Here is a 14,584-nt window from a genome sequence, read left to right as displayed (position 1 = left end):
CACGTCCTCGGACATTAATGATCCCACACTTGGACACTCGGAAGAGCTGTTCACGTTTCCATTCGCACATTCTGGCCTCTCGCCAGCTCATGTTGAAGTGGGTCATGAGGAGATCGTATGTACAGATGGCCAAATATTTGAGCAGCCACGTTCTCACGAAGTTGGCAACGTGTCTCAACAAGGGGTGGACGATGATGAGACACAATTGTCAGGAAGTCAGGAGGAGGAGCAGGGTGCGGAAGAGGAAGACGACGTGGTGGATGATCCAGTAACTGACCCAACCTGGCAGGAGGATATGCAGAGCGAGGACAGCAGTGCACACGGGGAGGGAGGCGTAGCATCCCAACAGGCAGTAAGAAGCAGGGTGGTGGCTCCAGGCAGAAGTCAGGCAACCGTTCCCCGCAACAACAACACGACACAAGGTGCCTGTACAAATGTTAGGTCTTCCCGAGTCTGGCAGTTTTTTAAGTTGGATCCAGATGATTCTAAAAAGGCCATTTGCAACACCTGCCGTGCCAGCATCAGCAGGGGTACCAAAACTAGCAGCCTGACCACCACCAGCATGATCAGGCACATGTCAGCCAAGCACCCGACTTTGTGGGAAGTACAACAGAGTCGAGGAGCAGTGCTTGCTAATGTCACTGCTACGTCTTCGCTGGTTGTGCATGCGAGCCAATCCCCTGTCCATGCTGCCTGCGAACAAGCCTCCTCCGGTCCTGCACCTGCAGTTGCCTACTCAGAAATAACACCATCATCAAGCACGTCCTTGTCCCAGCGCAGCGTTCAGTTATCCATTCAGCAAACCTTTGAACGCAGGCACAAATACACTGCCAACACCCCACATGCCACAGTTCTAAATGCTAACATTTCGCGACTGCTTGCGCTGGAAATGTTGCCTTTTAGGCTGGTGGAGACAGAAGCATTCCGCGACCTGATGGCGGCAGCTGTCCCACGTTACTCGGTCCCCAGCCGCCACTATTTCTCCCGGTGTGCCGTCCCCGCGTTGCATAACCACGTGTCACAAAACATCACACGTGCCCTGAACAACGCTGTTTCACCCAAAGTCCACCTAACCACAGACACGTGGACAAGTGCTTGTGGGCAAGGCCGCTACATCTCGTTGACGGCACACTGGGTTAATATTGTGGAAGCTGGGACCCAGTCTGAGCGAGGGATGGAACACGTCCTTCCCACACCAAGGTTTGCAGGCCCTACCTCAGTCAGTGTTTCACCCACACTCTACAGCTCCGGAATGTCATGCTCTTCAGCCTCCTCCTCCTCCTGCGCATCCTCATCCACTGTACCCTCCACACCAGTCCCAAGCTGGAAGCACTGCAGCACTGCCTCGGCGAAGCGGCAACAGGCTGTGCTGAAGCTAATCTGCATAGGTGACAAACCCCACAATGCAGAAGAGCTGTGGACAGCTCTGAAACAGCAGGCAGATCACTGGCTCACACCTCTGAACCTAAAGCCAGGAAAGGTCGTGTGTGACAATGGCTGGAACCTGGTGGCGGCTTTGAGGCGAGGCCAGCTGACACATGTTCCATGCGTGGCCCATGTGCTCAACCTCGTGGTTCAGCGGTTTCTAAAGTCATACCCAGAGCTGTCTGATCTGCTGGTAAAAGTTCGCCGCCTGTCTGCACATTTTCGAAAGTCACCTACTGCTTCAGCCGGCCTTGCCGGCTTTCAGCGCAGTTTGCATCTTCCGGCTCACAGACTGGTGTGTGATGTCCCCACGCGTTGGAATTCAACTCTGCACATGTTGGTCAGGATATGTGAGCAGAAGAGGGCAGTTGTTGAGTACCTGCATCACCTAAGCCGTCGGGAAATGGGTCAAACTCCACACATAACACCTGAGGAGTGGAGATGGATGTCCGACCTATGTACCATCCTCCAAAACTTTGAGGACTCCACCAAGATGGTGAGTGGTGATGACGCCATTATTAGCGTCACCATACCGCTACTCTGCCTTCTAAAACGGTCTCTGCTCAAAACCAAACATGATGCATTGCAGGCGGAGCGCGATGAGTTGCAGCAAGAAACAGTAGTGGGTGTGGGTGATAACACACAGCCCAGCCTCGTCTCATCACAACGTGCAGTGGAGGACTATGACGAGGAGGAGGATGAAGACATGGAGCAAATCTCCGGCCAAATTGAGGATATGACATGCACACCAGTCATATCCTCGGTTCAGCGTGGCTGGCCAGAGGACAGGGTAGATGAGGAGGAGGAGGAGGAGGAGGAGGACAGCATGTTCAGTCAACGTGTTGGTCAGGCTACTGAAGTCCTGGCTGTTAAGAGTCTGGCGCACATGGCTGACTTTATGGTAAGCTGCCTGTCTCGTGACCCTCGCGTTAAGAACATCTTGGCCGACAATAATTACTGGTTGGTAACACTGTTAGACACACGCTACAAGGAGAACTTTATGTCTCTTATTCCCGAGGCGGAGAGGTCAACCAAAATGCAGCAGTTCCGGAAGGCCATAGTCACGGAAGTAGGCAAAGCATTCCCCTCACAAAACGCTAGCGGCATAGGTCAGGAATCAGTGGACAACCAAGGCGTACAGCCGAGAGAGGCACAAGTCCAATCCGCCAGAGGTAGGGGAACAGTCTTTAAGATGTGGGACAGTTTTCTCAGCCCCTCACGTACCACAGCCCCTGAGGTGCGGGGTAGTGCCACAAGAAATCCTAAGTTTGCCCAGATGCTCAAGGAGTACCTTGCAGATCGAACAACTGTACTCCGACATTCCTCTGTGCCTTACAATTATTGGGTATCCAAGGTGGACACGTGGCATGAATTGGCTCTCTACGCCTTGGAAGTCCTGGCCTGCCCTGCCGCTAGCGTTTTGTCAGAGCGTGTTTTTAGTGCCGCAGGTGGAATCATTACAGATAAACGCACCCGCCTGTCAACTGAAAATGCTGACAGGCTGACTCTGATCAAGATGAACAAGGGTTGGATTGGGCCAGACTTCACCACACCACCAGCAAATGAGAGCGGAATTTAAAGTTTGTAACGGGAATTTGCCATGTACCTCCAGTCACCCATGGGTACACACTTCTGGACTTTGGATAATCGCTGGACTGCTCCTCCTTCTCCTCATGCGCCACCATGATGACCATTACAAGAGTTAGGCCTTTGTTTCAGGTATACCCCCAGTGGTAAATTTTTTCGCCCATTCTTTGCAGAATGGACATTACAACGACAGGAGACCCGCTCCTTTGCAATGGGAACAATGTTTTGAGGCCCTCATGCACGTCTCTATGCAGGGACAACGTGGAGCCTCCCAATTTTTGGCTGCCCTGCCAAAGGGCTATACTATAATACACCCACTTCCTGACAATGGACACTTAATGTTTTGAGGCCCTCATGCACGTCTCTATCCAGGGACAACGTGGAGCCTCCCAATTTTTGGCTGCCCTGCCAAAGGGCTATACTACAAAAGACCCACTTCCTGACAATGGACACTTAATGTTTTGAGGCCCTCATGCACGTCTCTATCCAGGGACAACGTGGAGCCTCCCAATTTTTGGCTGCCCTGCCTAAGGGCTATACTATAATACACCCACTTCCTGACAATGGACACTTAATGTTTTGAGGCCCTCATGCACGTCTCTATCCAGGGACAACGTGGAGCCTCCCAATTTTTGGCTGCCCTGCCAAAGGGCTATACTATAATACACCCACTTCCTGACAATGGACACTTAATGTTTTGAGGCCCTCATGCACGTCTCTATCCAGGGACAACGTGGAGCCTCCCAATTTTTGGCTGCCCTGCCAAAGGGCTATACTACAAAAGACCCACTTCCTTCCAATGGGCACTTCAGGTTTACAGGCCCTCATGCACGTCTCTATCCAGGGACAACGTGGAGCCTCCCAATTTTTGGCTGCCCTGCCTAAGGGCTATACTATAATACACCCACTTCCTGACAATGGACACTTAATGTTTTGAGGCCCTCATGCATGTCTCTATCCAGGGACAACGTGGAGCCTCCCAATTTTTGGCTGCCCTGCCAAAGGGCTATACTACAAAAGACCCATTTCCTTCCAATGGGCACTTCAGGTTTACAGGCCCTCATGCACGTCTCTATCCAGGGACAACGTGGAGCCTCCCAATTTTTGGCTGCCCTGCCAAAGGGCTATACTACAAAAGACCCACTTCCTTCCAATGGGCACTTCAGGTTTACAGGCCCTCATGCAAGTCTCTATCCAGGGACAACGTGGAGCCTCCCAATTTTTGGCTGCCCTGCCTAAGGGCTATACTATAATACACCCACTTCCTGACACTGGACACTTAATGTTTTGAGGCCCTCATGCACGTCTCTATCCAGGGACAACGTGGAGCCTCCCAATTTTTGGCTGCCCTGCCTAAGGGCTATACTACAATAGACCCACTTCCTTACAATGGGCACTTCAGGTTTACAGGCCATCATGCACGTCTGTATGCAGGGGCATTGGTGAACCTCACAATTTTGGACTGCCCTGGCAAAGGAAAATACTACAAAGACTCAGTTCCTCAAAATGGGCACATTAGACTCAGAGGCCTTTATGTACGTCTCTTCTCAGGGACATCGGAGTGCCACACAATGTTTTACGTAAAATCTTTCATGTATTGATCTCAAAAAGTAACATACATTAGCTCTATCTCACTATTGGGTATGTGCCCTTAACATTTCCGCTATGAAAAATCATTTTGGTGTCATTTTGGAAGGTTTTCTGGTGAGTCCGTAAAAATGGCGTAAAACGTGGACAAAATTATTCAAAGCTGTGACTTTTGAGTGATAAATGCTTCAAGGGGTCTTCCCCATGCTGTTGCCATGTCATTTGAGCACTCTTCGGAGACTTTTGTGCCATTTTTAGGGTTTCTACATGCTGCCGGTGGTCATTTCACAAAAATACTCGGGTCTCCCATAGGATAACATTGGGCTCGGTGCTCGGGCCGAGTACACGAGTATCTTGGGAGGCTCGGCCCGAGCTTCGAGCACCCGAGCTTTTTAGTACTCGCTCATCACTACTAATAAACCTAAAAAATAAAAATAAATTGAATAAAAATCATGAATGTTGTGTTATAACAGGAAATTCGGTGTAAGAATGAATATCCGGGATGAGAGTTCAGCGAATGAGTTATAGAAATTGTTACAAAAAGGAGTGTGTACGGTTTATGCGTAAATTTTCAGAATGCGTACATGAAAATTATATGTATGTGAGAATGTCCCCCATGCTTTGTAAAAAGTTATTTATGAAAATGTAAATAAAATATATAAAAATGCCTAATTATTTATAATTTATGAGAAAGATATATATGTATGGAAGAATGTTATAAGGTGTCCAAGAACCATAAAGAAAAAGGGTGCATATATAATGTTAGAGGTCTAGAGTTCCACCAGGCTATATCACCCCTAAAGAAATAGAAAGAAGACCTTACTACCTGTGTACCCCAAAAAAAGCTATATTTCTTAGCCAGGATTATGGTGGAGATATGCACAAGTGAAATAAGAATATAAAGTAATACAATAAGATTATAAAACCAATATGTGTGCATTCATGCACCACCCGGTACGCTACCCTTGCCAAATTGCTCACTCTAGATCCCCACACGATCCATGAAGCCGTTCCCCCGGTCACACCGCCTGCTGCCGGTTCCCACTCATCCCTGGGGGAGTTAGGCGAGTGGTATCGAGAGCTACATGTCGGCACTGATGATACCCCCATACACCACAAGGAAGGGGTATACCGGGTGGTACAGGAGTATGAGCGGGTTTTTAGCAAGCACCCTCTAGATTTTGGGCAGATTAAAGGGGTTCAACACCACATCCCTACCGGTACACACTCCCCTATTAAAGAGAGATACAGGCCTATTCCCCCTGCGCACTACCAATGCGCCAAAGACATATTGAGGAACATGAAGGAGGCAGGGGTTATTAGGGACAGCTGTAGTCCCTGGGCCGCTCCGTTGGTGCTGGTTAAGAAGAAGGATGGCACCATGCGGATGTGTGTGGATTACCGGAAGATTAACCAGATAACGCATAAGGATGCTTACCCTCTGCCCCGCATCAAAGAGTCCCTGGCCTCGCTGAGAACCGCTAACTACTTCTCCACCCTTGACCTCACCAGCGGGTACTGGCAGGTGGCCGTGGCACCGGAAGACCGAGAGAAGACTGCCTATGGGACCGTTTTGCTGTACTTGGATGATGTGATTGTGTACTCACAGACGTATGAAGCCCACCTGGAGCACCTAGCCGAGGTGTTCGCGTCCCTTGCCAAGTATGGGATGAAGTTGAAGCCCTCAAAGTGTCATCTGCTGAAACCCAGAGTGCAGTACCTAGGACATGTGGTTGGTGCGGAAGGTGTCGCCCCCAACCCCGAGAAGATCACCGCCATCCAAGACTGGCCGAGACCGACCACAGTGAGGGAAGTGAGGCAGTTTCTGGGCCTGGTGGGATATTACCGTCGCTTCATTAAGGGGTACACAAAGATGGCTGCCCCCATGCAAGACCTCCTCGTAGGACAGACCAAGGGTGGTAGATCCCTAGTAGCCCCATTGGTGTGGGAAGAAAAGCATGAGGAATCCTTCCGCCAGCTGAGAACAGCCCTGACCGGAGAGGAAATCCTAGCGTACCCTGACTACAGCCGCCCATTCATCCTCTACACCGACGCCAGCAATGTGGGCTTGGGGGCTGTTCTATCCCAGGTCCAAGACAGAAGGGAAAAGGTAATAGCTTATGCTAGCCGAAAACTCCGACCGACTGAGAGGAACCCTGAGAACTACATCTCCTTCAAGCTTGAGCTCTTGGCACTGGTGTGGGCTATCACCGAGCGGTTCCGCCATTACCTGGCAGCAGCCAAGTTCACCGCGTACACAGACAATAACCTGCTGACCCATCTAGATACGGCCAAGCTGGGCGCGTTGGAGCAGCGGTGGGTGACCAGGTTAGCCAACTACGATTTCACCATCAAGTACCGGGCCGGCCGTACCAACGTCAATGCCAATGCACTCTCCCGGATGCCCCACCTGTCGGAAGAGGGGCCAGAGGATGATGACCTCGAAGAGATCGAGTTGCCTGCATTTCACCGGCCATTCACTGAGAAGGTGCACGTCTACCAACAACGGGTGAACCTGGATCCGCTGCCCCGACAGGACTGGCAGGAAGCTCAGGACCAGGCACCTGCTGTCCGCCTGGTCAAGACTCTAATGGAACAGGGTTCTGCTGGGATAGACCCTGCTGCCCCTGCCGAAGCCCAACGTCTGTGGCAAGAACGGACCCGGCTATACCTACACCAGGGGAAGTTGTATCGCGAGCTGATTAATCCAAAGACTCACGAGAAGATCCGCCAGCTGGTGATTCCCCAGGCTAACGTGCCCACCGTCCTGCAAGCATACCATGATGGTGCAGTGCACTTCGGGTGGAAGAAGCTAGAGATGTTGTTAAGAGAGCGGTTCTATTGGAGTGGAATGCGGGAATCTGTGGAGGCCTGGTGCCGAGAATGTGGCCCTTGCGCATTGAGAAGGAAGGACGAGGCCAGCCAGAAGGCACCCCTACACCCGATCATTACACACCAACCGCTGGAGCTGGTTGCCCTTGACCATGTAAAGCTCACCCCCAGCCGAAGTGGGTACACCTACGCTCTGACCATCGTAGACCACTACTCGAGGTTCCTGGTGGTTGTCCCAGTTAAGGACTTAACCGGCCGCACCGCTGCTAAGGCTTTCCAGGCTTATTTCTGTTGACCGCATTGGTACCCGGAGAGGGTGCTTACCGACCAGGAGAGGCTGATTTGGGAGGATGGGCCTGGAGGAAAGGGATGGCCTAGGCCCGCCACTACCGTAACCGGTGGCGATCCTCCGGGGGTTCAGGGGTCCCCTTGGACGTGGGCCCCCTGAAAGAGACAGAACCCGCTCGGGCAACTTGGTGCTGGACTGGGGTCAAGGGGTGCTGCCCGCTTCTTAGGGGCAGCATCAGGGCCAGGTTGTTTGGGTGGGAGAAGAGCGGAAGCTGTACCGTTGTAAAATGTTTATGATGCTTTTACATGTTTTACCGTTTTATTCTTTTTCAGTTGTGAAAATAAAACCGGTGATGGACGGGCAGCCCGCGGACGGTCTGCATTTTGCTATAGGGGAATGTGGCGCCCTGGACAAGCCAGGTCGTCACAGGTACTACACCAACACACTCTACACTCCGGCTAGGCACACCGAAGCTAAACACAAATCCTAGTTGCCTTCCTCCAGGGGCTGATGTCCACACCAGGGGGTGGGCCAGGCGGTTGATCCCACCCACCGAGGAGTTCACAGTCCTGGAGGCGGGAAAAGGAGTCAGATTAGAGATCAGTTTTGGAGTTAGAGAAGTGAAGAGGAGAGGAGACTGACCGTGTCCGGGTGTGTGGCCCGGGCACTCAGCAAGGTTGGCAGACGGTGGTGACCTTCTGCAGGAGAGGCTGATTGGAGTGAACCGTACGGACCGGGGATGGGCGGTGGCCCGCCGGTACCAGATCGGGGAGTGAAGAGAAGCCAGCACCATCCGGCAGGGCCTACGGACCCCGACCAGGCTAGGAGTCGCCGTAAAACCGGTCAAATCCGTTAGCGACAGGAACCTCCAGGGTTTCCCAGCAGTCAAGACCCGATTGAAGGCAACAGCTCACACCGTAGAGGGAAGCACAGTCACCGCCAAGGCTACAGTTCCCAGGGCCAGAGCCTGCGGGCAAAAGGGGCTCCCTCAGCATCCATCCAAGCTGGGGAGCGGGTTACCGGTGGGAAGCCCGCTAGATTTTGGGGGAATAAAAGGGGTCCAACACCACATCCCCACAGGTGCACACCCACCCATCAAAGAGAGCTATAAGCCAATACCACCTTCACATTGCCAGTGTACCAAGGACATGTTGAGCAACATGAAGGCGGCTGGGGTTATCCGTGACAGTTGTAGCCTTTGGGCAGCTCTGTTGATCCTGTTAAAAAAGAAGGACGGCACCACTCCCCGTATTGAGGAATTGCTAGCTGCATTGAGAACTGCAAATTATTTTTCTACCCTTGATCTCACTAGTCACTATTGGCAAGTGTCCGTTGCTGAGGCAGACCGGGAGAAGACCGCCTTCGCCACCCCTATGGGTCTCTGCGAGTTCAAAAGCATGCCCTTCGAGCTGTGCAATGCGCCAGGAACCTTCCAGAGGCTGATGGAATGCTGCTTGGGACAAGATTTTAGGGTGTATAAAAAGGGAGATTAGATCCCGTGATCCCAACGTATTGTTACACCTCTATAAATCACTTGTAAGGCTACATCTGGAATATGGGAACCAGTTTTGGGCTCCACATTTTAAAAAGGACATTCAGAAGTTAGAGTCAGTTCAAAGGTGGGCAACTAGACTACTACAAGGAATGGAAGGCCTCCCATATGATGACAAGTTGAAAAAGTTATTAAGTGATTATTGGCTGCAATGGGGCTTTCTGGCTGGTGCCAGCCTCTCTTCTTAGCACACAGGAACCACAATCCCTACACCATGCTTCAATGGATTCTCTCATCCCAGCCCAGTAAAACTACATATTTTACACAGTCATAAGCAGCCAAAAGGGATCTATTCTATTCAATTGCAAATGATCTAGATAAGACTGAGAATAAGATACTGCACGGGACATAGCAGTGTTGGTCAAGTTGAGTGGAGATGAGTTTGCTATTTGGCACAGCTTTTTGCATCAATAAAGCAAGTAAAAGGTGTGAAAGATAAAAAAAAGGGTGAAAGTGTGAAAAGTGAATTGGCCAAATTGAGGTGCATATAAAGTTTTTGCTTTCTTTCAATTCACTAATGGGGCTCATTTGAATCAGGTGAATTGAGTTCTGCTTTTGGAAACTGGGTTAAGAAGGGGTGCACCGGTCCTGGAGGTACTGCAATACCAGGTCAATGCGTGGAGTGGACAGAGCAAGATTTTTTCCATCTCCTTGTTCTAAAAATCCATTTAATATATGGTCCCCAGAGAGGGGACGTATCAGATATTAAACTGATAAGAACAGATTTAATTTTTTTTTTTTCTGTTTATCAGTAGGACTTCAAAATAACAAAGGTGATCGCCTCCCGTTGCCTGGGAACCGTCCAGGCACAAGAGGGCTATGTGTCACCAGAAGGCGCACACACTTCCTCAAGGCCGGCAGACGTGCAATCCCAGGCACCTTCCAGTACCGACCAAGGTAGCGTCCTCCGAAACTACACTTGATCTTAGCCAAAAGGCCGAGAAGCTATAACCCGAATTGGTTACGGCCTTGAGTGGCACCCTGGCCTATACCGGACACATCTTAGGGAGAGGGAGACAAACCCACGCCTACAGAAGACATTTTGTCACCCAAGCCAACCCTTGAAAAGGCTGTTTTGCAGAGCAAAAACAAGAAGAATGGTGCTTTTTGCAGCCGCCGCCCACTGCAATGAATCTGAATAACTCCTCCTTTTGGACACAAGCACCTCCCCTCCCCCTTGCAGTCTTTCCAATTCATGATACAAAAAGACGGACGGACAGGACAGGACAGGACAGGCTGCCTGACTTTCCGTCACTGCCACCCTTTGCCATCCTTGTCCGTAGAAAGCCCTTTCATCATCCCCAAACCCTAATCTTTTCCCTTCCCTTCCCAGATGCGTCTCACTCCCTTTCATTAGGAAGTGAGCGCAGCCTTTTCTCCGTTCTGCACATGCGCGACGTTAAACACAAATGCGCAGGCGTGCGTTCCATTACCCTCACTGCATTCCACTCCCATACAGGAAGTGGGCGCAGCTATTACTACGGTCGCACATAAAAGAACCCACGGCCACCACTGCACATAGCTGACTCCACCACAGGACACCCACTTCTACACCAACGCAGGTAAGACAGGATCGGCACCTCTATGCTCCCGTTACAATCAGGCTCAGTCACCATGTGATAACGCTCTCAACTCTTTAGTTGCAGGCTCCCCTTGCTTCACCTCCACTGGCTGTGCTGCCATTTCCTCTCCCACCTGGAAGGTATACTTTATTCCACTATTTTCCTGTTTCTCTCTTCCCCCTTTTCCCATAACCTACTTTTATCTGCATTTGTGGGGTATCTATATGCTATTTACATCATAGTTTTATTCATTAATATGGAAGGGAAGAGTGCCCATGAGAGTGTTGAACTGCGGAGAGCAAGAGATTAAGCTGCTCCGATTTGCCACCATTGATAAGCTGTTCTCAGTAGATACACTTGCTATCCAAACAGCAGCATCCACCATTGCTTCAGCCCACCCATTCAGTGACAGCTCACCAAGTCAGCCATAGGAGTGGTGTAAGGAATTACACGTAGGCACTGACTCCACACCTTCACATCACAAGAAGGGGGTCTACAGGCTAGTGCAAGAATACGAGCAAGTCTTCAGCAAACATCCGCTAGACTTTTGAAGAATAAAAGGGGTCAAACACTACATCCCCACAAGTGCACACCCACCCATCAAAGAGAGATATAAGCCAAAACTACCTGCACATTACCAGTGTACCAAGGACATGTTGAGCAACATGAAGGAGGCTGGGGTTATCCGTGACAGTTGTAGCCTCTGGGCAGCTCCGTTGGTCCTGTTAAAGAAGAAGGACAGCACCACTCCCCTGTATTGAGGAATAGCTAGCTGCATTGAGAACTGCAAATTATTTTTCTACCCTTGATCTCACTAGTCGCTATTGGCAAGTGTCCGTTGCTGAGGCAGACCGGGAGAAGACCGCCTTTGCCACCCCGATGGGTCTCTGCGAGTTCAAAAGCATGCCCTTCGAGCTGTGCAATTTGCCAGGAACCTTCCAGAGGCTGATGGAATGCTGCTTGGGACACCGAAACTTTGAAACGGTACTGCTATACCTTTATGATGTTATTGTTTATTCTAAAGCAAACAAGATTTTAGGGTGTATAAAAAGGGAGATTAGATCCGGTGATCCCAACGTATTGTTACCCCTCTATAAATCACTTGTAAGGCCACATCTGGAATATGGGGTAAAGTCCTGAGCAGGTTGATAACCATTGGTTTGAGCATGGTAGGGTGTAGTGCGCATCTTCCTGCATCGGTAAAAGCTGCAGAAGTCCTTGAAGATTTCCGCTTCAAAGGCTGTGCCTTGATCTGTGAGGACTCTCTCTGAGTAGCCATGAGGTCTGCATAAGTGTGCTTGGAAGACCTTCGCTGCAGTATGGGCCATTAGATCTTTGACTTGTACCACAACCATAAATCTCGAGTAGTTGTCTACCATCGTAAGTGCATACGTGAGCTCGCCTCGATATTCTGCAACAAAACTCCCTTTTTCGATTTCAGTTTCAGCAAACACTCCTCTTCCTGTAGAAAATATTTATCATTACCTAAGACAGTCATTCTAATGCATGACAATATTAAGGCAATTTAGTTAAAACTTGTTTTAACTCACCTTTAAGGGGATTGATGTATTTCATGGTCAATCCAGGTTTGTCAGTGATGGCACTGACATAATGTATGGCGTCTTTTTCGGGCGTTATCCTTTGCCTTTTCATTGTGAAAATCCAGTTGCCTATATCAAAGCAAATTCTACTACTTGTAAAGTATGCAGAAAATGAAATGTAGAACATATAACATCAACTGCTTAGGAACGCATCATAGGTTAGTACTTAAAAGGATATTGTCATGTTCTAGTCATAATGCAAGCTGGACATTTTTCATGTTACCCTGTAATCGCCGGCCTGTTCTAATGCTCACAAGCCAAGATATAGGCTCAGCTGCTAAGGCTTCCCTCTGCCTTCTGAATGAAACTTGAATATGTCTGGGTCACTGTGTATATAGCAGGTGCTCAGAAAAAATAAGAGTCAATTCAATAGAAATAGCTCTGGCACACTATAGTGATCAATAACGTAAGAAAAGAACTCTTGGAATGCTGAAAATTCTTTATTTGTGCAAAAGGATAATTCATCCAACGTTTCGACCTTGTTTTTAGGTCTTTATCAAGGATAAAGTTATCTAAGATCATAAAGGGTTACAAAACCATATAAACACGTAATTAGTACATAGTACAACATAACAGTACAATATATTGCTACTTGAGAGTACAATGGGTCAAATGACCATGATGCACATACAAAAAATTTTTCCAAAGCCATAGTGAAAACATTTGTACTGAGGAAAGAAAATTTCCACATGACCTATCTGGAGAAACATTCTGGATCAAACAACCAAAAATAGTCAAGCAGGTAAATACACACCTATATGGATAACAGGATGATATGTGTTCAATTGTATAGCGTCATTGCCATTAAGGTACAAATGGAAAACTTGCAATCCTAGATAGTGAAGGAAATGAACACATATCATATCAAAGAACACAGGAACATGGGTGTGAGAAAAACCTCAATGTTTATACTTTGTTCTTTATAATGGTGTGAACATGTATATGTCTCAGTACCTTATGCACTTGAGAATTCTAGTGAGTAGATCATGAAAGCCTATTTCAGAACTGGAATCGGTAAATAATTGTAGGTGGAATCTAAATGAAAAGATGGTACAAGTGTTATCATGACACGTGGGCTATAACACAATGGACCGTGTGACAAAGAAGAAAGGAGAGAAAGAAGAGGAAGAAAATGCAACTACCTGTAACATTACGTGATAGTCACTGGTAAGTATCACTTGACAATTCAAGTGAAAAAGGATTCCTTTATTAAAGGGTTCTCAGTCGCCTCAGGATCATGAAATACTAGGGTAAATGATATGAGAATGGGTAAGAAGCACCACTAAAGGAAATATGAGATGCAGGACATATATCTATAAACCCCTGAACTACATGATAGAAATAAAAAGAAGAAAAAAGAAAAAAAAGAAGAAAGAAGAAGAACACATAGAATGCGGAAAGAGAATGGGTACAACTACCTGAGTTACTGCAGGGAGGCCCCTGGTTGGTATTGTGAGGGTTAGTGGAATTCCTTCACTGAAGGGTTCTCAGTTGCCTCAGGTTCGTGAAAAATGCTATAGACAAATAATGCCCGGAGAAAAGGGGTTCATATACAGCGAATAATGGTAATACAAGGTACATGTGTCACATGTAATAGTATATATATATATATTGTACTAAGCTCTACACCAGAAATAGAAAGTAGTCCCTCTGCCTTCTGTCTAGGTGCCCTGAGTTATGTCCTGTAAACTGTCACAGCGACCCAGACACACATGTGTAGTAGGGGAATATCCCTGCTGAGATGCCAGTGCTAGAGCACTCGTTTGCTGTGGAGTTGAACGCTATGTGAGCAGTTCTTACCTTCAATGAGCAGAAGTCTCTTTTTTCAGATTTCAATATCTCTGTGGGTATCTGGCAGAAATATGGAATACTCTTTACTGCTAAGACCCTGTACACCACTCCCACTAAAGGGGGCTTTACACGCTGCGACATCGCTAATGCGGAGTCGTTGGGGTCACGGAATTTGTGACGCACATCCGGCCGCATTAGCGATGTTGCTGCGTGTGACACCGATGAGCGATTTTGCATCGCTGCAAAAACGTGCAAAATCGCTCATCGGTGACATGGGTCTCCATTCTCGATTATCGTTACTGCAGCAGTAACGATGTAGTTCGTCGCTCCTGCGGCAGCACACATCGCTCCGTGTGAC

The 14,584-nt window shown here is 48.7% G+C and overlaps 1 pseudogene; it reads right to left on the bottom strand.

Moving 5' to 3' along the window:
- Positions 1-9,844: 9,844 nt before the first annotated feature.
- Positions 9,845-10,050, bottom strand: LOC142255538 (U2 spliceosomal RNA; annotated as a pseudogene).
- Positions 10,051-14,584: the final 4,534 nt, after the last annotated feature.

The sequence above is a fragment of the Anomaloglossus baeobatrachus genome, chromosome 10 (assembly GCF_048569485.1).
Source record: "Anomaloglossus baeobatrachus isolate aAnoBae1 chromosome 10, aAnoBae1.hap1, whole genome shotgun sequence".
NCBI lineage: Eukaryota > Metazoa > Chordata > Amphibia > Anura > Aromobatidae > Anomaloglossus > Anomaloglossus baeobatrachus.
This window is presented reverse-complemented; position numbering and strand designations above follow the sequence as displayed.